At 43.5% G+C, this 22391-nt stretch overlaps 1 long non-coding RNA gene across 1 annotated transcript in view; it reads left to right on the top strand.

The window, feature by feature from the left end:
* The first annotated feature begins 6659 nt into the window (after positions 1–6659).
* Positions 6660–22391, top strand: part of LOC136174363 (uncharacterized) — a 75441-nt gene continuing 59709 nt past the window's right edge. Inside the window, exon 1 of the long non-coding RNA XR_010664397.1 lies at positions 6660–6923. This is a non-coding gene — a long non-coding RNA (uncharacterized lncRNA). The remainder of the gene's footprint in view (positions 6924–22391) is intronic.

Genomic DNA, 22391 nt, shown 5'->3' with positions numbered 1-22391 from the left:
GACACAGCTGAGCAACTAAGCACATACATAATGCTGCAGAGGGCTGCAGGCATGGCCTGAGTTCCTATGAAACCGTTTAAACAGAGCCCCAGAATTTTTATCACCCTGCTCATGCATTCAATTCAATTACAACAGTATTTGCTGAGTGCTTACTAACTATTAAGAAATTGTTAGCAGTTTAGCAATTATGGGCACATTTTTTTCAAGTGCTTGACAGTTCTCAAGGATGTTATGATCTCTGGGGACAAGCAAAGACAAAGTGGTTACAGAATAGAGGGGAAAAATAATCCAAGGCCATTGCCAGTGCCCTCATGGATCCTAATTTAACTCTTGATTGGAAAATAAGAGTTGTGTTCTCCTAACTTATCACTTCAACCCCATTTCAGTCTCCTTCCAATCCAATCAACCATCAGGTCGCTCTTAAGACACAGTTTGGATCCTGTTTTCAAAAGCTCAATGCCCGTCTGGTCTTGGCATTCTTTCCTTTTTACAACAGGGCCTCTGCCAAGGCTTGAAAGCCTTATCTCTCAAACAAGCCAGACAACTCCCTTGCTCAGATATTCCCCATGTTGTCCTTCCTCCATGCTGTTACTCACAGTGTTCCCTAAGCTGGAGGGCGGCACCTCACTCCCTGCTTTCAAACCTAAACTCCTTCATGTGATCTTACTGGGTTCTACCAGACACGAGCTCTCCCTTCTCTTATTTCATTTCTACCATCCTTACATCATTGTTCAGATTGGTGCCATTTATAGGGCCAGTAGAAATATCAATAATCTCAGATATGCAGATGACACCACCCTTATGACAGAAAGCGAAGAACTAAAGAGCCTCTTGATGAAAGTGAAAGAGGAGAGTAAAAAGTTTGCTTAAAACTCAACATTTGGAAAACTAAGATCATGACATCCGGTCCCGTCACTTCATGGCAAATAGATGGGGAAACAATGGAAATGGTGAAAGGCTTTATTTTGGGGGGCTCCAAAATCACTGCAGATGGTGATTGCAGCCATGAAATTAAAAGACACTTGCTCCTTGGAAGAAAAGTTATGACAAACCTAGACAGCGTATTAAAGAGCAGAGACATTACTTTGCCAACAAAGTTCCGTCTTGTCAAAGCTATGGTTTTTCCAGTAGTCATGTATGGATGTGAGAGTTGGACAATAAAGAAAGATGAGTACTGAAGTACTGATGCTTTTGAACCGTAGTGTTGGAGAAGACTCTTGAGAGTCCTTTGGACTGCAAGAAGATCCAACCAGCCCATCCTAAGGGAAATCAGTCCTGAATATTCATTGGAAGGACTGATGCTGAAGCTGAAGCGCCAATACTTCGGCCACCTGATGTGAAAACCTGACTCCTTGGAAAAGACCTTGATGCTGGGAAAGACTGAAGGCAGGAGGAGAAGGGGATGACAGAGGATGAGATGGTTGGATGGCATCATTGACTCGATGGACATGAGTTTGAGCAAGCTCTGGGAGTTGGTGATGCTGCAGTCCATTGGTCACGAAGAGTTGTACACGACTGAGTGACTGAACTGAACTGAGAGTCCCTGTTCTTGATTGCAGGCCAGGATTGTCTATTTCACTTTTTAATATCTCCTCTAGTTCCTTCTGTGTAGCCAACAAATGTTTATTGAATTTTAGCCAGAGTTTTCATTTTAGTATCTGTACCCTGACCGTGGTAGTTTCTGGCTCTATGATAGCAAATCGAGTTCCTTAATTAACCTTTCCGTCTCGGTTTCCTCATGGAGCAATGAGGATCACAACAGCACCTACCTAAGGTTACCACAAGAATGAAAGAAGACAGTGCACTCAGAATGCTTAGCAGTGTGCTTGACACTCTGGAACCATGGGTTACCAGAGAAGGGAAGGATTCATTTAGACTGGAGGAAGAGTGGCGGGCTTCCTGGAGGAAGTGGAACGTGAGCTGGGATACGAATACATGAAGATAAAAGAGAAGGTATTTAGGGAGAGGGACCAACCTGAACAAAGACTTAAGAAGAAACAGGAAAAGCAAGAAGAGCTGAGGATAGGGCTGATCAAGCCCTGGGAAATGGAAGTGTCCTGGTGATCCAGTGGTTAGGACTTCGTGCTCTCAGTGCCGTGGCCCAGGGTCAATCCCTGGTCAGAAACTAATATCCTGCAAACCATGAAAGTGTTAGTTGCTCAATTATGTCCAGCTCTCTGCAACTTCATGACTGCGGCATGCCAGGCTCCTCTGTCCATGGAATATTCCAGGCAAGAATACTGGAATGGGTAGCCATTCCCTTCTCTAGGGCAACTTCCTGACCCAGGGATTGAACCCAGGTCTCCTGTATTGCAGGCAGATTCTTTACCAAGTGAGCTACCAGGTAAGCCCACAAACCATGTGGCGAGGCTAAAAAACACAAACAAAAAAAGACCTGGGAAATGCCTTTGGAGAGATTCCCCAGGAAGAGAGACAGCGAGGAAAATGACAGGTGGAGTAAATCTTTCAGGGTGATGGATTGGCAGATGAAAAGGAGGGGAAAATGGGTCTCCAGCAGTTTGTTGAAGGTTTCTGTCATTGGATTTGCCCATTTCAGCAACAGCAGCAAAATTAGAAGTGGCAAGTTAGATGGGTGACAGAATTGAATTGGCCTGTGTTTACAGCAATTTGCAGCAAAGGATAGAAATGCACGAAATGACAACTACTGCTAATTACTAGGAGGGTTAAGCTAAAAATCCCATATTTGTGATAAGTAATTAAAGGTGTACAAAAAAAAGAGTGAATTTGGCTTAGTAGGAGACTGGGGCGGCGGAGGGGGTGGTGGGGGGGGTGGGGAAGGACTAAAGGAAAGAAGTTGGAAAAGATTGGTTACAAAGTTAGTTTGAGCCAAAGGGTCAGGGCAGCCATTAAACCTGGTAATGTAACCTTGAAGCGTGCTCATGGATGGAGGGGTCAGACCAAGGAAGGCCAAGGTTTCTCTGTGCCCTGTGCTGGTCTCATCACACCTGGGTGTTTAAGGTCGTCACATTTTGGCTTCAGTGAACGAAAACCCAAGTGGGAAGGGAATGAATTGGCCCCCAGGGTTAGACCCAAATAGTGCCCCTTCCAAGTTTCCTTAACGGGCCAGTTCACCCATCCCCCAGCTGCTGCACTGGCAGCAAAGGGTTCCCAGATGCCCCAAATTCTGGAGAATTGCCCTCAGCTGAAGGGACTAGCGTTGGTGAACTTAACCCCTTCAGAGCCCATGGCTAGTGACTGAGTGATATTGGGGAACGCAAAGCGGCCCCATGGTGAGGATAACCACATGGCGTGATTTATGCTCCAGAGCTCTCTGGGTGGATCAGGCCAAAGGATGATTTGAGCCTTACTTGGCTCTTTTCCTTTCCCTGTTCAACTTCCTCCCTTATAGGTTTTTCCTCCCTCAATAATCCAAAATCTCCCTTACAGGCAGGCTCTAAGGACCCTGACTTCAGACATCTGTGAAGTCAGCCAGAAAATGACTGGACCCAGGCTCTCCAACAGTCGTCACCTGCTGTGGCCTTTACGTGTCTCAGCTCTGATAGTTCACAGGTTCTAACGTGGACTTTATTCTCAAGCACGTTATTTCCTGTGGTCTCTGGGTCAGTCCCAGGTGCAGAACTGGACCATTCGGCAGCCTCACTGCAAGAACTTCTCCTTCCTGATAGTTTCAACAAAGGGCCCAGGAATTCTGATTGTACTGACTTGGGCTACCTGCCTTTCTCTAAATCAGTCTCTGCAGATGGTGGAGGTGGGGAGAGGTGAGCAATGCTTTGATCAGGACTGGGTTAGAGTCAGCTCCTTAGCTGAGTGTGGGGAAGAGTGGTTCCCCAGGGGAAAATTAGGGTCCTCTTTCCAGAAGAGAAGATGTCTGATGGAAGGACAAAAATAACACATGTCCCTGATGTGCTTGTGCTCAGTCGTGTCCAACTGGACTGTAACCCGCCAGGCTCCTCTGCATGGGATTTCCCAGGCAAGAATACTGCAGTGGGGTGCTATTTCCTATTTCCAGGGATCTTTCAGACCCAGGGATAGAACCCACGTCTCTTGAGTTTCCTGCATCAGTAGGCAGGATTCTTTATCACTAGTGCCACCTGGGAAGCCCCACAGTATAATTCAGAGAAAAAATAAGAGTCAAATTGTAAGCAGAAACCATTAATTGCTCTAGATACAAGTTTCATTATTTTACTTACTTTTGTGAAAACCTTCCTGCATTGCATTACCAATAAAAAAAAAAAAAAATAAAACCCACCACCAGCCATTTCTATCTTCATGTCTGGATCCCTAATAGAGCCTGACAAACTGAAGATGTCCCCCCCGAGTCACTAGGATAGTGTGGTGCGTGGAAACCATCGTCTGAGGAATGGTGACAAGGAGGACTTAATCCCTGTTGTTTTGGGGACTGGTAAGAGGGTGTGGGAAAGGCAGCTTGCTGGTCATCTTCAAATATTTGGAATGTTGTCATGACAAAGTGGGATTAGACGTGCTCTGTGTTATCTTCAGGGCATGACATTAGGATTTACGGTCAGAAACTAGAGGGAGGCAGATCATCCATAAGAAATATATATGCACACCATATATATGATATTCACACACACACACACACACACATGTACACAATTTAAGTTGTCTTAAGAGAAGAAGAGGCCTGAGAGGTGGTGAGTTTGCCATGTCTGGGAAGCTGAGTAGGACGTTACCCTGCTCATGGCTAATAACAGACGCTGTGGGACTTCCCCAGTCGTCCAGTGGTTAAGACTCTGCTCCCCAATGCTGGTAGCATGGGTTCGATTCCTGGTTGGGGAACCAAGACCCCACACGCCATGGTGTGTGGCCAAAAAGTGAAAAAACAACCCAACAAAACACACAGCCGGGTTTCCCTCTCCCCCTGGCTGTTTCCTGAAGGCTGAGTGTAGGCAGACTCCATCGGGAATGTGCCAGCCAGGTCTTGTCTTGGGGAAACCTGCCCAACCCGGGTAATTTCCGCTGGCAGGGCTTTTGCCTCATACCTCTGGGGATCGTCTGCCTGGTCCCCTCAGCGTGTGCCTTCACGTCCCCCAGGTCGGTGAGAGAGCACCCGCAGGGCAGTGATGACCTCGTCTGTCTTACCCCCTCAAGAAATATTTGCTGAATAAATAATTTTATCAGGACTTTCATGGAGGAATTCTTGCCTTGGAGGAAGGTATGTGACTAAAGGAGCACAGGGCTCCTGCCTGGAACTACAAGATTCTATGACTGCAGTGATACTGAACTTGAAACTGACAAGATAGATGAAAAACTGGGAAGACCCAGGGCCCCTTCAGCTTTTGCAGCAGTCGGAGGGGGAGAGGCACCCTCTCCTGCCTTTCCTCTGAGAGTGACACCAATGGGCAGCCTCCGGAGGCTTTTGGGGTAGAGCAGGGGGTGTAGTAAGAATTCCTCTGGGATGTAAAACGATCTGCCTCTTTTCAGCCTCTGTGCCATCACGCCGCTCCTTCCTAAACCTGCAAGAATGGTCTAGCCCCTTCTTCCTGTAGCTGCACATTACTCCCCCCTCCTTACTCTGTCTGCTGACACCATCCCCAGGAAGCTTTCGGGAAAGCACTTCCCCCTCTTTCCACCCGGCCAAGTTGGAGTTATTTCGCCTTTTCTGGGCTCCCGCCCATTGCTGGGGGGAGGGGAAGCAAATGGCTTGCTTCCCTCAAGGCACTCACCGCAGCGAACCTGGCTTTCCTTGTTTCTCTCTCCCTTTTAGCCCGCTTTCTTTCTCCTTGTTGAAGTCATGGACCAAGTCCCTGTGTGGCCTTTGCGCCTAACGCAGGACACCCCACCCCCCCACCCCGCGCCCTCCTAACCCCACACCCATTTGCTACGAGAGTGGATGCCGGATAGAGTAGGACATCAATCAGCATCTTATAACTATAGAATTACAAGAGTCGTCTAGTGCAGTCCTCCCTTTTACGGATGCTCTTCCTGAAGTCTCCTGACACAGGCATTTGGGTTAATTCAGTCTTTTCTTCCTGAAGCCCAAAGCACTTTTGCTGTTAATGATCTCAACATCCTGGGCCGGTAAAGATGGGGTAGGTGGGTGCCGGTATCCTCCCTTTTACTGTAGTGGAAACTGACTCAAAGAAACGAGACGACGGGCTTCGGTGGGGCTGGGGCTGTAACGGGAATTCAGGGCTCCAGGCCAGTGCGGAATTTATTGTGTCTCCTTTTGGGAAGCGTGAAAGTAAGTAATCGATTTATGAGCCCCAGGCGGGGATCCTTCAGCCCCCTAGAAGGATTGTGATGGGGTCTAGAGGATTAATGCACTAAGCGCTGGGAGGATTGACCCCTTGGCAACTTGTCCAGGTCTGGCCGGTCCGCCGCCCTTCACTTGACTGGATGACCAGTGAGTTGCTGCCTCTTTAAGGCCCCAGCGCCCCGCCTCCGGCTCGTCTCCGACCTCCTCCCACCTCCTCACCGCCACTCCGCCAGTTCCAGACTTCCCTCTACAGTGAGGTCATCTCCCCGTTGCCCATTGGCTGCGCTGGGCCGTCAGTCACAGGAAGTCCCGCCGCCACGCTCGCCTCCCTTGTAGCCCTCTCTTCCCCGCCCTCCTTTTAGTCCTTGGCTCCCGGCCTCCACGAGGCCTCTGATTGGTCAGCACTGCTGTCACTCCTCCAGCGGGGCGTGGCGTGGTGCGGGGGGCGGGAGGCGGGTGTGGTAGGAGGGCCCGCAGCTTCCGTGGCTGAGAGGAGCCGGCCGAGGCCGTGTCTGTGGTGTCCCCGCGGCGGCAGCGGTGAGCGCGACCGTCCCATCCTTCCCACCCTCTCAGCTCCGCTCGCTGCACGCCCTCCGCTCGCGCCGACTTCTCCACAGCCCCGCGCGTCCCAGCTGGACGCTGAGCCTCGGGAGGAGACACGCGCGGTTGAGAGCCGGAGCGGGTACCGCCGCGGAGCCCGGCCCGGGAGGAGATCGAGGCGGTGAGTGAGAGTCCGGGCAGGGGACCCCTCCCCCACCGCGGCCCCGCCCCGAGCATCCTTTCTCCGGGCGACCCCGCCACGCGCGCCCTCCGGGGGTCGGGCTGTGGGCCGTCCTCGCCCCTCGGCCCCTTCCCCACCGTCTCCCCGCTTCCCCAGGCTGGGGTCGTAGAGCCGGGGCCGGCGGCGTGGGGTCGCGGGCGGTCGGTGCACCTGTGCGCGGCTGGGCCGGGCGGCGGGGGTGTGGAGGCACGGAGTTTCGCGCCCCCGCGGCGTGTCGGGCGTTTCGTGACTGCAGGGACCAGGTGTGTGTCGGGCTATTTCTCCTGGATCTTGTGCAGACCCTTAGGATCCATGTGCAGTTCCCAGGATTCCCAAGCAAGGACGTCTCACCTGGACTTTTTGACGCCTGTGTAGCTACCTGAATGCTGCCAGGTGTAAGGGATGTGGCAGATCTGAAACTTTCCCCTCCAACAAAATGTTTGTCAGGACACTTCTAGTATATTCCCTAGCCTGGCGAGAATGCAGAAGCATTGATTCTCTGTAGTTGCTAGGGCTGGAGTTTTCAAGTCAGACTCTCAAACCTGCCATTTGCCAGCTGTGTAATCTTGGGCCTCAGTTTCCTCATCTGAAAATTAGGGGTAATAATAGTATATATACATCATGGGGTCGTTGTAGGAGTTAAAATGTTTGACACCGCGCTTGCCCAACCTTAGTAAAGGCCCAAGCAGTGTTTATTTTTATGATATTGAGAACCATGGTAGACCAGCATGTGTGTGTAAGCCCCAGCACAACTTGGCTTTGTCAGGGTTTCTCTGTTTTCTCTCTGTTATGCAGCATAACTAAAGGGCAGTTTGGTGGACAGTTAACTGCTTACCACCCTATGCTTGGCATGAAGTGTGTGTAGATAGGAATGTGAAATACTGCTAATTTCTAGCAGTGAAATTACACCTAGTGTCCTATATGTTTACATACTTTAAAATCCATAAGATGTCTGAAATGCTCCCCCCCCCCCCCAGTTGCCAGTTTTTGAGCTCTTTTCAGGGTCTTTTCCACCTGAAGCCAAGGTCTGAAGCAGAATCTCTATTTAAAATAAGAAGTTAAATTTGCATGTCTTACTTTGGAAGATCCCCCAGACTCCACATTTCACTTACGCAGTTTTACTGTTGAAAAGCAGCCACCTCCCAGAGATGAGGTGACAGCCAGCTGGCCCAGAGCCCTATGACTGTAGGGTGGGGAACCTTTGGCTGAAAGTTACTAAGCTAAATTTTGCCTGGTGGTGTTCGCATTTTTCACAGCGAATCAGAGGGCTTTATGAGCCTCAGTTTCTTAATGAAATGTTTTAGAAAGAAGCAAAGCATTACTGCTTTTTTCAAAAACACATGCATAGGAAAACCGGCTATAGTATAGTTCCAGCATTTGCTTCAGTTCTTCGCCAGTAACTCTTAAGAAGAGCTCCTGTTTAAAAAGGCTTCCAAAAGCCACATCCATTAGGATACCATTTTTTATTTAGCATGAAATCATGTGAGAGTATTCTGTATCGCATAAGCCAAAAGTATTTATTGCAGACTTTCTGCGTCCTTAGTGCTATGTCGAGTGCCATGAGAAAGGGATTCAGAAGTACAGAGGAGCATCTCGGCCCAGAAAGGGCAAAAACACAAAGTTTGGTTACCCAGGAGTGATTATGGGTACTGCTTAAGTGATGACTTCATTCATTCATTCAGTTTTTGTTTTGTGCCTGTAATGTGCTAGGTGTTTTTCTAAAAGCTGAGGTTAAGAAATGAGTGAGGTATATGTTCCCTCCTTATGAGGAACTCACAGTCTAGTGGGAGAGACAAAGTGACAGATAGCTGTAACACACTGACAGAAACTCCAAGGACAAACCCAGAACTGTGTGGGAGAGTCGGGGGAACTTTTCCTTTGGATTTCGAGGAGAGGATGGCCTTTGAGCTGAATGTTTTATTCATTAGATAAAAGAGAGGAAGATCATTCCAGAGAGGAATAACTAAACTTGAAAACTGACAACTGTTTGGACCATAAGTACAAGCCCTAGGTAAGGGGAAAGAAAACTGACATTCTGCAATGCTCACTACGTAACAGGTATCAAGCTAGGCTTTTAATGCATTGCTTTAATCCTCACAGTAATTCTGTGAGGTAGATTTTACTTCCACTTCAGGATATGGAAACTGAGGCTCAGGGTGTTAAATAATTTGTCTAAGGTTACACAGTGCGTGACAGAGCCAGGACTGAAGTGTACTTAAAAGTGTAGTGAGCTTTTTTTTTCTTTTAACATTCTGTTTTGTTGTAGAAGTACTAAATAATACAACATACTTCAGTTAAAAATTGCTTTCTGTGAAACAAATTCATATTTGATTGAGTTGCTTGGACTTGTATAATAAATATAGGCTATTTTTAAAAAATCAAATGGTATTTATTTTACACTTATAAATGTGACATTTGCTAAAAATTGTGGCCCATGAAAACATTCAGTAAAAACGGAGAATACGGAGACAGATTTAAGCGGGGGCACTTTAGGAAGTAAACAGGTGTGGACTTTTCTTGAGACTGCAGCTTCAATATTTATTTAAATGTAAAAGAAAAACATATGCAGACATCTAGCCAATTAAATAGACACGATGAAAGGGGTAAAACAGTTTTTGAATGCTTAAATTTTACAAAGGGGAAACTAGGATTTTGAAGTCCTGTTAACAAAGATTGTTGTATTATATTTAGAGAGACCACCATGGCAGGGGCATATACTGGACTATAAGCTCCGGAAGGGCAAGGATGTTTGTTTTGTTGTCCGCTTCAAGCGCGGTTCTGGGACATAGCATTTGCTCAGAAGTCTATTTCAGAAGGCCTCTGAGACAGAAAAGGGAGGACATTGATAGAGTACAGATGAAGTACTTTAGGCATAGGGAATAGTTTGTAAATGGATACGTTTTGGAAGAAAGGAACAGTGGACAAAGGGGAATAGTCTGTTGGCACAGTTCAACAAATATGGGCACTGTTTATTTCTCAGGCTTCAGGGAGCTTTGAGAATTGAGAAAACAGTCCATCTCTTAAGGACCTTCTAGTGTTAGAGAATAAGTGTCTGCTATTAGCTGTCTACCGCTGTCAATTGCCGTGTAACAGTTATCCCCAAAGATAGGACTTGAGATGGCAACAAACATTTATTACCCCTCACAGGTTCTGTGAGTTAGAAGTTCAGGAGCAGATGGACTGAGTGGTTTCATGCTCAGGGGATCTCAAGAGATTGCAGTAATATGTCACCTGGGTTGCAGTCCTCCAAAGGCTTGATTGAGGCTGGCAGATCCTCTGTCAGGGAGGCTGATCAATATGGCTGGCAAGTTGATGCCAGCTATGGAGGGAGGTCTCTGTTTCTCTGCACGTTGGCCCCTCCACAGAGCTACTTGCCTGCCCCCACCCCCCTCCGCCCCCGGCATGGCACTGGCTTCCCCCTGAGTGCGTAATCCAGTAGACCAAGCCGCATCGTCTTTTATGACTTAGCTTCAGAAGTCACATACCATCCTTTCTCCAGCGTTCTGTAGGCCACTTGTTGCAGGAAGCGACTACACAGGGATGTAAATACCAGGAGGTAAGGGTCATTGAGGGTCAGCTTGGAGGCTGGCTGCCATCGTGGGAAGCATAGAAAAAGCTAAGTGTTGGAAGAAAGCACAGGGTGCTGGGGTAGGGGAGGGAAAGAGGGAGAGGGGAGGGAAGGACTCAGAAGAGGGAAAGATTACCTTTGGGATGATGAGGGCATTGGGGAAGTTTTCATTTTTTGAATAGATAGTTGCAAATGTTTATTGTGTGCTTACTGTGTGCCTTCCACATGGTAGGCTCATTTGTGGAGATGGATACTGAATTAGGGCCACCTGAATGTTTTTAAGTAGCCTAGACCAGCATTGACACTAAGGACAAATATTTGATCTTTATGTATAAGGTGAAGGTGGAGTCATTTTTCTGATGTTGAAGAAAACAGTCACTTATCAGAGAGATAGATAAGCAGTTACAGAGTGTAAGTAGTTAAGAGGATAAATACTAGAGCCAGACCGTCTGGGTTCGAATCCTGGCTCCACCGCTTGCCAGCTCTGTGTGGTACTGTGATACTTCTGCTACTTTATCTTCTCAGTGACTCACTAACTGTAAAATGGTGATGATAATGATGCCTGCTTTATATTCTGCTCTGAGGATCGAAAACCTTAAATATGCCAAGTCCGTGGAACACCTTTACATGCATCATCATCATCATGATTACTTTTTGGCAGTAACATAGAACTGACATGAGTGAATGAGGTTGGAGGCAGAGATGAATGAATATAAAATGATGTATTCAGAAGGAGGCATTTAGATGTCAGTCATTGCTGCTTCAGCATCACTTTTTCCAATTCAGATACCTACATCTTGATAGATTTTATTTCACCAGTTGGAGTGAAAGCAGTGGTCTTATTAGTTGAACTCCATAGTTAAACAAGACCTCAGGAGGTACACAATTTGCCTGTTAACACATTGTCGACCGGGGTATTTTTGCAGAAACTAACGCCTGTGGCATTAATATGTCTCTGGTCAATAATATGTTAAGGGTATCTCATACCCTCTTGTCCCTCTAAATCCTGGGCCCTCTGTCTGCAGAATGGGTTTAGTCAGAAGCAGTTCTTACAGTTTCACAGGCTTCAAGAGAGCTTAGAGGTAGATCTAGGCCCCAAAGTAAAAATACCTAGAATGAGAACTTTTGTGACTGAGTCACAAAAGAATCTGCAAAATCCTTAAAGTTATTGACTTGTCACTTCTGTGAAGAGGAGAGATAAGTGAACTCGATGTCGCTAAAGGTATTGAAGCAGAAATTGGTTGACCTGCCAGGGTACCTTAGTTGCTGGGGTTCATTGCTCTGTCATGTCTGACTCTTTGCAAGTCCGTGGACTATAGCCCGCCAGGCTCCTCTGTCCATGGAATTCTCCAGGCAAGAATACTGGAGTGGGTTGCCATGCCATCTCCCCAGGGAACTTCCCTGACCCAAGGATTGAACCTGGGTCTCCTGCATTGCAGGCAGATTCTTTACCATCTGACCCGCCAAGGGTGCCTTGGGTGGAGCTATTTGCTGAAGTTGCCTTCAGTTCTGCGGTTCAGTGACTCAAGTGCAACTCTCATTGTTTAGTTGAAGGGAGGCTCTGAGGAATTAAAAGATTTGAAGTTCCACAACCGTCTAGTGGCTGAGCTGGAGCAGTTCCTCACCCTTTGTTTAAGACAGGCTAACACAGCAGTAACAAAAGGCCTACAGAATCCTAGGAAGACAGAGTTGTGAAAAAAATTTTTTTTCTTTTCTTCAGATACCGTGTTTTTCCTTTTGTGGTATATTTGATTCATTTGCTTCTTCACTTATTCTTGTTAATAAGCTTTAAGAAATCATTCCCTGTATAAATGAGTACAAGTAATCAGTAATTTGGGTAGCTCATTTTAAAATCTGGAGTGTATACTCTGTTTGTTACTGAATTTGAAAACAAGTGGGCTATTTTCAGGTTTTTGACCTCTGAAATTGTGAGAATTTCAGTTTGGTTTGCTGAAAAAATCTTTGTTTTGGTATCAAAGTTAAAAGTATTCTGTGTATAATTTGAAAAAAAAAAAAGTTCTAAACTTCCTATCCAGAGAGAGTAAAATAATTAGTGAGGTAACATGTCAAGTGTAAGGGCAGGAGCAGAGCTAGACACTAACAGTTATCAGCTATGTAATCCTAGACTCACCACCTAACCTTCTGTGACTCGCCTTCCTCATCTGTAAAATGGAGTTAATAATTCTTAGAACATGAGGTTGTTATGAGTATGGAGAAATGTAAAGGTGAGTAACAGTGCCATGTGCTTTGTTAGTCACTGTGTTACCTCATTAATACTCCCACCAGCTCTGTGAAATAAGTAACAGCACCATTTTGCAGATGAGGGTAGAGAAGCTTGGAGAGATGAACTGAATTAGGAAGACCACAGTCAAGATTTGAACTCAGGTCTGTCTGTGAATTAAAAGATGGTGACTCCCCTCCATTAAATGTTGTTGTTCAGTCGCCAGGTCCTGTGCCTCCAGTAAATGTGTGTTCCTTTCCACTTTCTTTTGCATGGTTAGTGAAAATGTCTATACAGTGAGAATTTTTTATGGTAGTAATCACAGTGTTACTGCTCTCAAAATATTCTTTGGAATATTCCTTATATGCATTCAATATCTTACTGCCGTTCCTGAAATGGAAGGCTATAATAGTGACTTCACTTAAGTTGCACAATAAGTACTTACTAAATAAGGGCATACCAAAATATCCAAATTAAAATTTTTTGGTCAGTGTTTCAGTATCTTTGTAACTGTAAATGGTGTAAGTTATGCCAGAATCTCTTAATCGTGGTTAATTTGTACATATTTTCACTACCACAGAATTGACAGGAATGTGGAAATTTGCCCTCTCATACTTTAGGACAGGTCATATTGCATGTTGGTATTAGAGTGGTGTTATCGTGGTTGAAACTGGCTTTATTGTTGATTTTATATTTCATTAAATGATGGATATCTTTAAAGTCTTTTAAAATTTGCCACATATATGTTGTCTTGGATTTTTTTTTTAAGGTAGAGCTGGGGAAACAATTCAGAAATGAAGAGTTAGGACTATTTTCTTATCCTTGATACATGTTATAATCACTTTCTGTGAACAATCACTTGAAGTGAAGCTTCCATTCAGGGAGCATTACATTCTTTAATTCTTACATACCAGCTTAATGCCCTGAGGTCACGCAATGAAGGCAAAGATGTCGTGGTATTTTAAATTATATTTTATGGATTCAGCGAATCATTTCACATTATCTTGTTGATATTTCCTTTCTCTTCAGATTTTTTTTTTTTTTCTGGGCTGAGGGTGTGCGGGGTGTGTGGTCCTGGAATAGGAATAATAGGGAGCCAAGAATATAATGAGATCATAGGCTAGTAATTTGAAATTAAATACATTTAAAATTATTTCCTTTACTTAGTAGAAGTTTGCAGAATGGTGTGGTTCATATGTGTGATATCTGTCATGAATCTTTGTATACATTGAATCAGTTATTTTATTTAATCATTTTCATGACTCAGTCACTAGCATAATTGACCTCCCCCTCTCCCCTCTTTTGGCTTTCACCTGAAAGCTGATTCTGAAGGTGAACCTAGCAGAAACAGTATGTGTGAAAACTGGGTATGACTTGTAGGATTTGGACAAGCTATTCATGACATTTTATTTTCAACGTGTTTAATAACCTGTTGGGTGCCTAAATAAAACTGAGATAATTATAGTGTAACCTTTTGTTCTATTTGGAGAGTGTTAAGGGATTTTTGAATACCCTCCAAAATTCACCTTCATCAAGTGAGCTTAGAAAGCTCTTTCTAGACCAGGAATTCTCAAAACTTTATTTGCATGACAGTTCCTCCTCCTCCTGGCCACTCTTTTTTTTTTTTTTTTTTTTTTTAAAGCCTAGTAGACTTTCCCTGCTGTTTGGAGATAGTAGTGATGAATTTTAGAGTTGAATTCACCTGTTTTCAACTATGGCTCTACTGCTCACTGGCTTTGTGATCTTGGGCAAGGGAATTAATCTTTCTCAATCTCTGTTTCCTCCTAGGGTAGATATAAGGAGTAAATAAAGTTACATGTAAAGCATTTAGCACATAATAGGCATGTAGTTCATGTTAAGTTTCATAGCACCCAGAATTTTGTAACGCAAGTCCCAATTGCAGCTGAATAGTTGTGTAATTATTTTATGTTTTTCTTCTCGTAAATTCACGAGGCTGTCTCTTCCTGGTATGCAGCATAGTGCTTGGCAGGCATATAATAAATGCTCAGTGAACGCTTGTTGAGTGAATGAAAGTGACTCACCTCCTCTTCTTAACCTGTCCTCCCTTGCCTTAAATTACAATGTCCTGAACTTACTGTCTTTGGCCCAATTGAAAATTAACTTGTTACTTGAAGTTTTGCCTATTAAAGATAGGAGCTGGGGGAGGGGGAGGGCAGTGTACGGATGAATAACCAGAAAAAGAGTAGAGCAATATTCACAGTCAATTCTATGTACTCTGGATTTTCTGACCCTCTCTAATCTGGTGTCCAACCCCATATTCTACCAGAACAGTTTTCAGTGAGGCCACTACTGACTTGCATGTTGCTGAGCCGTTGGGTTGTCTCTAGCTTAGTAAAGTGGTAATGTTTCTTCTGGTTAATCAGGTTAGAGCTTTGGAGTCATCTTCTCTTTCTTTCCCACTTCACATTCACTCCATTGGCAAATCCTCTTAGCTTCTTCCATATGCATGATATGATCACTTCTTACCACCTCCCTTATCTAAGCCATCTGTATTAGTTTCCTGTGGCTACTGTAATAAATTACCAGAAACTTGGTGTCTTAAAAAGACAGTGCATATTTATTCTCTCACAGCTCTGAAGGTCAGATGTCTGAAACCAGTTTCACTGGGCTGAAATCAAGGTGTCAGCTGCAGAGCTGCAGTCCTTCTAGAAGTCTTAGGGGGGTCTGTTCCCCACCTCTTCCAACTTCTGGTGACTGCTGGCATTCCTTGGCTTGAGGTGGTGTGTCTTCAGTCTTCAGGGCTGGCATTTTCAAATGTCTCTCTGCACGTCTTCTCCTCTGTTTGTCCCATCTCTGCCTGCCTCTTTTATAAAGAAATTGCATTTAAGGCTCACCCAGATAATCCAGGATAACTGCTCCATCTCAAGATCTTTGGCTTAATCATGGCTGCAAAGATCACCCCCTTTTCTGACATACAAGTTCCAGGGGTAGGATATGAAGGATGTGGATATCTCTTATGGTACCATTTTCAGTCTACTGCATTCTGCCCTTTGAACCTCAAAGGTTCATATTAGTCCCAGAAGCAAAATACATTCATCCCATTTTGACATTCCAGAGTCTCAACCCATTGCAGCATCAAGTCCAGAATCTCATCTAAATATTATCAGCTCAAAAGTGCAAAATCTCATCATCTAAATCAGGTAGAGGTAAGACTCTGGGTGCGATCCATCTTGGGGAAAAATTTCTATCTGTGGGCCTGGGAAACTAGAAAACAAGTTATGTGTTCCCAAAATACAGTGGTGGGACATGCAAAATATGACTGTCACAGACATTCCCAAATCCAAAAAGGAGGAGATACAAGGAATAAGTGTGTCACTGATTCCAGGTAGTTTCAGAATTCAGCAGGGAAAATTTCTCAGGTTGCAAAGCCTGGAAGTAATCTTCTGTGGCTAGGGACCCTGTCCTCTGGGCCTGTGGCTCTGGCTTCTGGGCCCAAGGCTCAGTTCTTAGAATTATCCTTACTTTTTCTTGAAGGGTAGGTAGTGCATGTTTTCAGCTGAGTAGTTTTATTAGTAGTTAAATTGCCTGTAGAATTTTGGTAGTCCAACAGTCTTTCTTTACTTTATTCTCTTTCTGCCCCTTTCAGGCCAAGCTGGCAGTGTTTCTGCTGATAAAACATTCTCAGAAACCTTTTGAGTCTCCTGTGTATATATAAGGGATTCTTGTCATTGGACAAGAAGGTCCTCCAGTCTCATATTGCTTCCTAGCTTCTGCTCAGTGGTTGGGTGAGGGATCCTTGACTCACATGTGTAAGCTTTGACACTAATGAAAGGTTGTCTAGACACACTCTTGGCTTTTTCTCCACAGCAGGGCTTTCTTAAGAGGGTATCTCCTAATTTTAGCGTTTTTGTGATCTAGATAAGCTGAGAATTTCCCAAATCATCATGTCCTGGTTTCTTTTAACATTTTGCCCATCTGTTTATCTTTCCTGTTGCATTTTGCCATAAGCAATAAGAAAAAACCAGGTTGTACCTTCAACTTTATGCTTGAAAATCTCCTTAGCTAAATACTGAAGTTCACTGCTTATCCTTGCTAAATATCCAAGTTCTCCTTTTCACACAACTCCTGGACAGAATTCACGTAAGTTTTTTTTTTTTTTTTTTTTTTTTTTTGCCATTGTCTAAAAAGGATTATTTTTCCTTCGGTTCTTAGTGATGTTCCTCATTTCCTTCTGAGCTCTCACCAGAACTACCTTTAATGTTTGTTTTTTACCAGCTTTCTGTTTATGATGACATATGTATTCTCTTAAATGAGATACACTCTATCTGTTGTGCTTCTCACTTCCTTCTGAGCTCTTACCAGGAGTGTTTTCAACGTCCATTTTTCTATGAACAATCTGTTTAAGGCAATCTAAGCTCTTTAAATTAGCTTCTCAGAATCTTTCCAGCTTCCATGCAGTATCCAGTTTGAAAGTCCCATTCCGTATTTTAAGGAATTTGTTATATTGGCACCCAACTTCAAGATACCAAAATCTGTATCAGTCAGCGTTCAACCAGAGAAACAGAACCAGTAGGAGATTAAGGGGTTTATTGTAAGGATTTATTCCTTACATTGTTGTGGTGGCTGGTTAGGCAACTGCAGCATTCATAGGCTAGATTGTCAAGGACAGATTGGAACGTAGCAGAAACCAAAGTTGGTATCCACGGGTGAAATTTCTCCTTATGAGAAATCTGCTCTTCAGTTCAGTTCAGTTGTTCAATTGTGTCTGACTCTTTGCGACCCCATGAACCGCAGCACGCCAGGCCTCCCTGTCCATCACCAGCTCTCAGAGTTCACCCAAACCCATGTCCATTGTGTCGGTGATGCTGTCCAATCATCTCATCCTCTGTCGTCCCCTTCTCCTCCTGCTCTCAATCTTTCCCAGCATCAGGGTCTTTTCCAAGGAGTCAGCTCTTTGCATCAGGTGGCCAAAGTATTGGAGTTTCGGCTTCAACATCAGTCCCGCCAATGAACACCCAGGACTGATCTCCTTTAGGATGGACTGGTTGAATCTCCTTGCAGTCCAAGGGACTATCAAGAGTCTTCTCCAACGCCACAGTTCAAAAGCATCAATTCTTCTGTGCTCAGCTCTCTTTATAGTCCAACTCTCACATCCATACATGACTACTGGAAAAACCATAGCCTTGACTAGATGGCAAAGTAATTTGTTGGCAAAGTAATGTCTCTGCTTTTTAATATGCTGTCTAGGTTGGTCATAACTTTCCTTCCAAGGAGTAAGCATCTTTTAATTTCATGGCTGCAATCACCATCTGCAGTGATTTTGGAGCCCAGAAAAATTAAGTCAGCCACTGTTTCCCCATCTATATGCCTTGAAGTGATGGGACCGGATGCCGTGATCTTAGTTTTCTGTTGAGCTTTAAGCCAGCTTTTTCACTCTCCTCTTTCACTTTCATCAAGAGGTTCTTTAGTTCCTTTTCACTTTCTGCCATAAGGGTGGTGTCATCTGCATATCTGAGGTTATTGATATTTCTCCCGGCAATCTTGATTCCAGCCTGGGCTTCCTCCAACCCAGCGTTTCTCATGATGTACTCTGCATAGAAGTTAAATAAGCAGGGTGACAATATACAGCCTTGACATACTCCTTTTCCTATTTGGAACCAGTCTGTTGTTCCATGTCCAGTTCTAACTGTTGCTGCGTGACCTGCTTACAGGTTTCTCAAGAGGCAGGTCAGGTGGTCTGGTATTCCCATCTCTTTCAGAATTTTCCACAGTTTATTGTGATCCACACAGTCAAAGGCTTTGGCATGGTCAATAAAGCAGAAATAGATGTTTTTCTGGAACTCTCTTGCTTTTTTGATGATCCAGTGGATGTTGGCAATTTAATCTCTGGTTCCTTTCCCTTTTCTAAAACCAGCTTGAACTTCTGGAAGTTCACGGTTCACTTCCAGAAGCCTGGCTTAGAGAATTTTAAGCATTACTTTGGCTAGTGTGTGAGATAAGTGCAATTGTGTGGTAGTTTGAGCATTCTTTGGCATTGCCTTTCTTTGGGATTGGAATGAAAACTGATCTTTTCCAGTCCTGTGGCCACTGTTGAGTTTTCCAAATTTGCTGACATATTGAGTGCAGCCCTTCCACAGCATCATCTTTCAGGATTTGAAATAGCTCAACTGGAATTGCATCACCTCCAGTAGCTTTGTTCGTAGTGATGCTTCCTAAGGCCCACCTGACTTCACATTCCAGGATGTCTGGCTCTAGGTGAGTGGGAGTGATCACACTTTTGTGATTATCTGGGTTGTGATGATCTTTTTTGTACTGTTGTTCTGTGTATTCTTGCTCTTAAGGCCTTTTATTTGATGGATTCAGGCCCACCTGGATCATCTAGAATAATCTTCTTTCCTTAAAGTCAACTGATTATGAATATTAATCACATCTGCAAAATACCTTCAAAAGCAACACTTAGATTGATGTTTGAATAACTGGGGACCTTAGCCTAACCAGATATACCCAACTGTGTGTGTGCGCCTGCTCAGTCGTGTCCGACTCTTTGCGACCCTATGGACTGTAGCCTGGTAGGCTCCTCTGTCCATGGGATTTTCCAGGCAAGAATACTGGAGTGGATTGCCATTTCCTTCTCCAGGGGATCTTCCCTGCCCAGGGATCGAACCTGCATCTCCTTCGTCTTCTGCATTGGCAGTCGGATTCTTTATCACTGAGTCACTTGGGAAGTTCCAGACACAACTGACCATCACTGTATTATTGTTATCTCTTGCCTGGATTATTGCAGTAAAAGGAATGGCTATTTTCATTTATAGTTTCCCTCTCATGTGGTGTTTAACATAGTCGATCACTTTCTTTCTTGAACCATTTTCTTTTCTTGCTATGACATTATTCAGGCTTCCCTGGTGGCTCAGCAGTAAAGAATATGCTTGTCTGTGCAGGAGACCCTGGTTCAATTCCTGGTTGGTTAAGATCCCCTGGAGAAGGAAATGGCATCCCACTCCAGTATTCTTGCCTGGGAAATCCCATGGACAAAGGGGCCTGGGGGCTACTAGTTTTTCACCTAAGACCTTATCCCTTCTTTCTACCTCTCCTGCCATTGTTTCTCAGCCTCTTGCTAGCTCTTCTTCACCCTGACCCAAGTGTGGGATTTTCTCAGGACTCTGGCTCAAACCCTCAAACCTCTTGCTTTCTGTGTAAGAGATCGCATCTAGTTCCATAGCTTTAAATGCTAACTATATGCTGATGATTCCAAATGTGTCTGTCTTTTCAAATACAAATCACTTTGCCACTTCTACCTGGTTGTCTTAGGGACATCTCAAATTTGCATTTCAAACTAAATTTTTAACCTTTGTTTCCTCTTGTCAGAGTTGTTCCTACTCCAGCGTTCTCCTCCATTTCTGTGAATGGTGCTTCTGTCTGTAAAAGTTACATAAGCCAGAAATCAGAAGGGTCATCTCTGACATATCCTTGTATCCTCTCATCCATTCCACCATCAGCTTCTTTTAATCACTCTATAAATATTATCTCATTTGTCAACTTCTCATTTCTTCTACTGAAGCCACTCTAGTCCAAGCCATGCCCTTTCCAGGACCACTTCAATAAATTCTTGACTAATTTTCCTGCTTACATCCTTCCTTCTGATCATAATCATTTCTCCACACCGAAGCCCAACTTTCAAATGCAGATCTAATCACATCCCCAGTCCTTGTTCCCTAGCCTTTCTCTGTCTATAGGTTCCAAGCAGATAACTTATATGAATGGAATTGGATGGGTCAGAGATTTTATACGGAATGGTAGGAACTATGGCAATTGGAGAGAAGAACGTGCCCTGTCTAGAGAGGGCAGCCAGTACTCAGTGTTGATTTATTGTTGGCATTGGGAAATACAGGTCCAGAGTTGCTGATCTTCTGATTTTTTTTCCCAGGGGAGCCAGAAGTCTGGATTTTTTTTAATTGTGAATTTTCTCTATATTAAAATGTTGACAACCAGTTTGAATGGAAAAAATTTCTATACTTAGTAATACATTTAATGAAAAATTAAAAAAAATTTTTACATTGAAAATCACAAAATATGGCTGAGAAAAATTAAAGAAGACCCAAAAAAATGGAGATGTACCATGTTAATGGTTTGAAAGACCCAGTGTTAAAAAAAAAAAGAAAAAAGACCCAGTGTTGTTAAACGATCCAGTAGACCCAAAATAATCTATTAAGATGCAGTGTGTTTACAAAGTAAATTCCTGAAGGCTTTTTTTTTTTGGTGTGTGTGTGGAAATTGACATGCTGAATCTAAAGTATGTGAAACTATGAAGAATTTACAATAGCCAAACTATTTTGAAGTGGGAGAATAAACTTAGAGGACTTAAATTAGGACTTATTGTATTTTAGGACTTATTGATTTTAGGACTTATTGTATAACTAATCAAGACACTATGGTATTGGTATACAGAAAAAAAAATGTTGATCATTGACCACAGTAGACTCTTGAAAGGGACATATATGATCAGTTGATTTTTCAGCAAAGGCCAAAACATAATTCAGTGGGGAAAGGATAGTCTTTTCAACAAATGTTGCTAGAACAGTTGGATGGATATTTGTATGTAAAGAAATGTCTTAATCACTATCTGACACTATACAGAAAAATTAATTTTAAGTGACTCATAGACCTAAATATACAAACTGAAGCCATAAAATGTATAGGCAAAATTATAAGAGAAAATATTTGTGGCCTTGAAATAGGCAAGGATTGTTTTAGGACACAGAAAGCTCTAACCAACCATAGAAGAAAAAAATTGCGAAGTCAGACCTTTATCAAAAGTAAAACTTTCTGTTCTACAAAATACATTGTAAGAAAATGAAAAGGTAAATCGCAGACTGGAAGGATATATTACAAACACACATACGCTGCATATATATACACACACACATACGTATGACTTAAATCCAGAATATGTAAAACATTTTAAAATTCAGTAATGTAACAAATGGGCCAGTTAAAAATGAGCAGAAGATTGAATAGACCCTTCACAGAAGAAAATATATTTGAATGTCTGAAAGCATATGAATAGGTGCCCAACATCATTAGTTACCAGGGAAATAAAAAATTAAAAATACAGTGAGATACTACTTCATACCCACAAGGATAGCTAAAATTAAAAAAAAAAAAAAATTCCAAGTATTGGTGAGGATTTGAAACAGCTAGAATCAATATATGTGGGTGGTGGGAGCGTGAAATGGTACAACCACTTTGGAAAACAGCTGGTCAGTTTCTCCTAAAGTTAAACACATACTTGCCATTCAACCCAGCCATCCTGCATATTGGTGTTTATTAAAGAGAAATGAAATTATATTCACAAAAAGACACATTAATTTTCATAGTACCTAATAGCCAAAAAAGTGGAAACAGTCCAAATGCCATCATCATCAGGTCAATAGATAAACCAATAGATAAAACAGTGGATTATCGGTTTATGCAACAATGTGAATGAATCTCAAAAACATGTTGAGTGAAAGTAAGAAATGAAAGAGAACTTACTGTATGGTTTCATTTATATTGAAGTTTTAGAAGAGGTGAAACTAATTTATAGTAACAAAAATTAGGTCACTGGTTGGCCTGGTGATGAGTGTGGAGACTGACTGCAAAATGACATGAGGGACGATGGGAATGTTTTTTCTTGCTTAGG

The sequence above is a fragment of the Muntiacus reevesi genome, chromosome 1 (assembly GCF_963930625.1).
Source record: "Muntiacus reevesi chromosome 1, mMunRee1.1, whole genome shotgun sequence".
NCBI classification, from domain to species: domain Eukaryota; kingdom Metazoa; phylum Chordata; class Mammalia; order Artiodactyla; family Cervidae; genus Muntiacus; species Muntiacus reevesi.
Note: the sequence above shows the minus strand (reverse complement) of the source record. Positions and strands in the feature narration are given on the sequence as shown.